Source organism: Aethalodelphis obliquidens, unplaced genomic scaffold (assembly GCF_003676395.1).
Source record: "Aethalodelphis obliquidens isolate GAN/ISIS:26980383/991018 unplaced genomic scaffold, ASM367639v1 scaffold48, whole genome shotgun sequence".
Classification (NCBI taxonomy): domain Eukaryota; kingdom Metazoa; phylum Chordata; class Mammalia; order Artiodactyla; family Delphinidae; genus Aethalodelphis; species Aethalodelphis obliquidens.
Window position 1 is genome coordinate 4,387,885 of NW_020837992.1, and position 6,000 is coordinate 4,393,884.

Consider the following 6,000-nt stretch of genomic DNA (forward strand, 5'->3'; position numbering starts at 1 on the left):
CCGCTTTCAGGCCATTACTCACCTAACCACCTAGTCACTGCTCTTTGGACGCCCATCCAACGTGGCTGTCCAGCCCTCTACGCTTCCTCATGCATGAATCTCAAGTTGCCCTCCCTCATCCTGTGGACAATTTGCTCCTGACTCACAGTCTTCTCTTTGTCTCAAGTGGTACCACCATCTAACCCCCATGAGAGCATAAAGAGGAATAATGAGGACGTACTGGGAAGTGGTGGAGTGAGTGAACTCTTTGTGCTTCCATTCCTAAATCCCTAATACCAACCTAGACCTGAAGTCTAAAGGTACTGGTATCGTATGATTCATCATTTCATTTATGTAAAGTGAAGTGCTGATTAAATGACCCACAAAGGCAGAGGAGCATACCCGGTAAGACCCTGGGCTTTGCAATCGGTAAGACCTGTGTTCACACTCACTTACTACTATGAGACCCTCAACAAGATACCTATTCTGTCTAAACTGTACTTTCCTTCCCTGTAAAATAGGGAAAATAAGACTTTCTACCTCACTTAACACAGTGCCTCACTTTTGATGAATGCCAGAAAATTTTAACTATTGTTACATATGCATGATTATGATTACTGACATTTAAAAGTCATTAAGTACTTCTATTTACTGTCAGTTCTCATATACCTTCATGACAACTACTGCTGCTCTCCTAACTGTGGGTAATAATTGTACAGAAAACAGAACTTATATCTTCACTACAGGGGAAGAAGGAAGTCTTGTGTAAGACTGCAGTGCAAAGACATTCACACTGTGAAGCCTAAATGTCACAATGTTGTGATGAACAATATTCAGTAATCAAAATTACTTTGGGAATGGTGAAATGTGTTGTTTTAAGGCATGGGCCCTTGTCTAATAGGCAATTTAGATTCTTCTGACATGATGGATAGGATGGTTTTATTATTATTTCCTAATAAGTTTTTACTTAGTCTTGAAAGTTGGGATTTAGTTATGTTTTTCCTTTTAGATACCTTGCAAATATTTCAAAAACTTGAGGCAAATTATGCTCTAAATTTCAAAATAAAGCAACTAATTTCTTTCAATACTGAAACATATAACTGAGATACTTTTCCTATTTTTCCCCATTGCCAATTAGCAATAATACAGATGAAAAATCTAAAAAAGTGATTATCCATTTATATTCCCAAGAAGGCAATGGTGTTCATCCTCAAAATTAGCAAACAAATCAAAAAAATAGCAAGTACCTAATACACATACTGAATTAAAATTTTTTTCAACAACTCAAATGTTGAAAGTGGAAACAGAATTTGAATATGGTACTTCACTAGTTGGATCACTGGTATCAAAGAAGTTGGAATGTACTTCAGGAGGTGGAATTGCCTTTGTTGTTGCTGTTGTTTTTGGATTATTGTTTCTTCTAGTGATTTGGGGTGGTGACTCTGTCAGGGCTGTGTACAGGCACTGTCTTTTTCAAAGCAAAGACTAAGGCTTCTCCCAGAAGAAGGAATTGAGCCCCAAGACTGCAACATGGAAACTTTGCCTAGTTTCCAGCCTGCGTGTCTTGCCGGGTGGAGTTCAGACTCAAGACTGCAATATCATCTCTAACCTGAATCCCCAGCCTTCTGTTCTGCCCCGCAGATTTCAGACTTGTCTGCCCAACAACCTCATGAGCCAATTGCTTAAAAGAAATCTCTCTCTCTATATGTAGATATCCTATTGCTTCAGTTTTCTCTGGAGAACCCTAATACAGTTGCCATTGGTCAAAATAAGTAAATAAAGTAGTCTTCCCCAAGCTGTTGTGTAATAAACGTGTAGCTGTTTGCATAAGGTTTAGGGTGAAAAGGAAAATTATGCTACAGCCAAAAGTGGCACACAACCTAGACTGAATAGTAGAAGTCACTGAACCAAACATAGCTGTTTCGTAAATAGTTATACTGGAACACAGGCACACCGATTCCTTACTTAATGTCTATGACTCTTTCATATTACAACAGCACACTTGAGTGCATGCCACAGAGACCCAGAGACTGCATGGCACACAAAGCCAAATATTTACTACTGGCCCGTTAATGGACGAGTTTGCTGACCCCTGAACTACATCAGACGGTGAGGATTTTCTCACAGGCTGGTCCCCCTTTAAGTTTTGCTTTCCACCCTTTTCTCAGGCCTCTCTCCCATTAGACACTCATCCCTTCAAATCTTTACTGCAATCTCAGGGTGCCTCATTTCAGCTCAAGGTTTTCTTGTAAATTCAAAACTTCAGTTTTTCATACAGAGTCATTCACCTGGTCCTTGCTTACTCCGGCTATGGCCAGGAGTTCTAAAATTTCCTATCCATAATATCCTTAGGGCATTTTCAGAAACACCACCACCAAAAGCACTAGAAAGGTATTAGGCCATTCCTGTAGAAGCAGAAGCAAAATCATCACATTTTTTAGTAAATTTCTTTTGTTTCTGACCTACTTCTTTCCCTTATCCATGTGCATTAATCTAAATCTGGCATTTTATATCTACATACATGTCAGAAGTTATAAATTTTATAGAGAACAGTGGAAGGGGCCACAGGAAAAAGTAAGGAAGTGGGAGAGGCATTTTATAGTTAATTAAGTTATATGCAATTCAAATTTTTCTAAACAAAAATATACAGGATAAGGTCAATTTTCTCCTAAATAGAAATGAATTTGCAAAGCCCTATGTTTATTATCTTGCTTCTACTCACTTTGCTTCTGTCAAACAGCTTGTTTTTCATGACTGTTAATGTAAGTAAATGAAATGTGCATTGCTTTTAAAAAATTCAGAATTGGTAATTTATTTTTTGAAGCTTTAATGATCATCTAGCGTGATGCTCCTCCAATGGGCATTTGCATATGCCCTGGGGCTGCTTGGCTGGTATACCAATAGGATATAGAAGTCATGAGATAAAAATGGCAAGGCTTCCTAGAACATTTTTCCTAATGTTATTCCAATAGTTCAAATGGAAAATAGCATTATATTAACACAAATACATATGTAAGAGAACAGAAGACAAATAAGGCAGGATATTTTAAGATGAATAAGATAGAGAATATTGTACTTTCAGGGCTGCTTTAAGGCCTCCAAGGCTCATGGGTGATGCGTACCTTTTCTTTGCTATTGGGGTCTGGGATGGAAAAGTTGTGCAAAACTGTTCCATGGCCAGCCATGTTGCCTCCAAATATAAACAGCAGACACAATGGTTGTCTTTTCAAGAGTTCATTTAAAAAATAGTCCATAAGAGTGCTTAAAATATCATTTTATTTGGTTTCATTCCTGCCAGGTTACCTGTCTAAAACACGTTTCACCTTTCTTCCCATCTAAGTTGCATTAACCTAGCTCAGAATTCACTCACCCAAGAAGCTCTCCCAAACAACTCCAATCCAAAGTGATGTTTTTCTTTGGAACTCACAGCACTTCGTTTCTATACCATTTTAAAATAATCTAGTTTCTTTAAAAGTAACGTGTGTTCACTATTGAAAACATATAAAACACAGAAAAATATAAAGAATATTAAAATTGCCTATAAGAGCCTCCGCCCAGTGGTTAGTGTTTTTAAGCTTCTTTCGTAATATTTTACATTTGCAACGTTATACCTTGAGATTATATTGATGGTATACTTTTTTTTTTCACCAAATGACAACCACTTCTCCCATCATTTCCCCCAAGCTCTATCTAAACACATCCCGTAGTATCTGACATTGCATGTCTTGTTTTTTACCTATTAACTCTATTACAGTCATTCACTTGCTAATGCATTCATTCTTGTAACACTCAGTAGTCAACTATAATGTACCAAACTTTGTGCTTACATGTTTTCTCTCCCATACTAAATTAACTTATGGGTAATGACCACTTTTTAAACTGTCCCCACATTTCTGAGTATAGATTTAATCAAATGAGAAGTATACAGTAAGTATTTGAGAATGAGCTTACCAAAATTTCATTCATCCTCAACTTTTTGGAAACATTCTTTTACATCAAGGTGCATCTCAAATTGTGCATGTTGACTACTGACCACCTTTTAATAAAAAGGTAGGAAGTCCTTAATGAATTGTCTCAAATGTTTCCTTTTAAGCTTGCAATTTTTTTTAAAATAAATTTATTTATTTATTTTTGGCTGCGTTGGGTCTTTGTTGCTGCATGCACGCTTTCTCTAGTTGCACTGAGCCGGGGCTACTCTTTGTGTGGTGCGTGGGCTTCTCATTGTGGTGGCTTCTTTTGCTGTGGAGCACGGGCTCTAGGCACGCAGGCTTCAGTAGTTGTGGCACGTGGGCTCAGTAGTTGTGGCTCGCAGGCTCTAGAGCACAGGCTCAGTAGTTGTGGCGCACAGGCTTAGTTGCTCTGCGGCATGTGGGATCTTCCCGGACCAGGGATCGAACCCGCGTCTCCTGCTAAGAATCTGGCAGGCAGATTCTTAACCACTGTGCCACCAGGGAAGTCCCTAAGCTTGCAGTTTTGATCACTGGCTACCAAAGGATCAAGGTTAATCATTTGTGGCAACATATGGTAGACAAGGAGTCAGAGTCTGTACCAAGCTTAACACCTGTGAACCCAGGCCAGGTGCAGGAGCAGAGAGGGCAATAAAATTAAAGAAGCAGACTCCAAAGACACAGCTGTGTTTTGAAGGCCATGACAATGTTCAAATATGATGCAGGTAACACATGATGTTGGGAAATCTTCTGAGGTAGAAGGAGAACAATGATGAGGAATCAGTAGTAACTAGGGGTGTCAGGTAAACTGACAGGCCTAATTAGGGGTTTGTCCACTGGTGCAAGGACAGTGTTCCTGGTCTTATGAAACAGGAGAGGCTTCAGCATAGCCAAGGGAACATTTTGATATCTTGTATTATGCAATAACTTCTTTCAATCCTGACTATGAGTAGGGGAGGAGGACGTGCTATCTGAAGCTGACCCTCCTCCAAACTACCAGCTCTTGTTTATTTCCTCTAACAAAATCATCATTCAGAAAAAAGAGACTCAGGAAATATTTTTTGTATTAAGAGGGACCTGTATGTGTTCTGGAATGGGGCTCTTTTTATTTAGTTGCTCAACTCTGAGAACAAAAGAAGCAATGTGAAAATGTCAAGTTACTCATTACCCTCTCTTATCTACTCAGTGCCTCAATTTATGCCATACTTTCTTGTGCCCAAAATAGCAACCACCACAGAAGGCAATAAGCACTTCCTTTGAACTTGTAATTTATGTGTAATGCTTGCAACATGATTATCAGCATATAAATTCTGGGTAGTCCAGTTGTCGACCTTGCTGTCATCTAAATAAAAATACTTTGTTATTTCAGTGTCCTTCCTTGACAAAGTACTATAAAGCTAGAGAACATCTCGAATTAAAATGTTGATGGGAAAAGAGCCAATTCATTTCAACAGAATAAGATCTGAGACTCATAAAATCTTTTAAGTGACTCCACAGAGATGCAAACATGTGCACTTGAAGATGCTGAAGCTCTCCCAGTACCTACAGAAGCACCCTCTTCTTAGCTTGGATTACGGTCACCCCTTCACTCTCCTCTCTTGTGCTGAAAGCACACATTACCTAGTCAGGGGAAAACTACACTTAGGATTTATAAGTAGTCTCAATTACTTAAAGAAATGTCACCCAGGATTTCTGTTTACATGTTTGTCATTTTTCGTTCTTATTGTCAAATATATGTAATATGGAATAGGCTCATTGAGGAGAATTTGGAAAATGCAGGAGGAAGATATGAAAAACTGATCAGTCACATAAAAATATATTACCTAGGGCTTCCCTGGTGGTGCAGTGGTTGAGAGTCCACCTGCCGATGCAGGGGACACGGGTTCGTGCCCCAGTCCGGGATCCCACATGCCGCGGAGCGGCTGGGCCCGTGAGCCATGGCCGCTTAGCCTGCGCATCTGGAGCCTCTGCTCCACAATGGGAGAAGCCACAAGAGTGAGAGGCCCGCGTACCACACACACACACACAAAATATATATATATATATATATATATATATATATATATATATATAT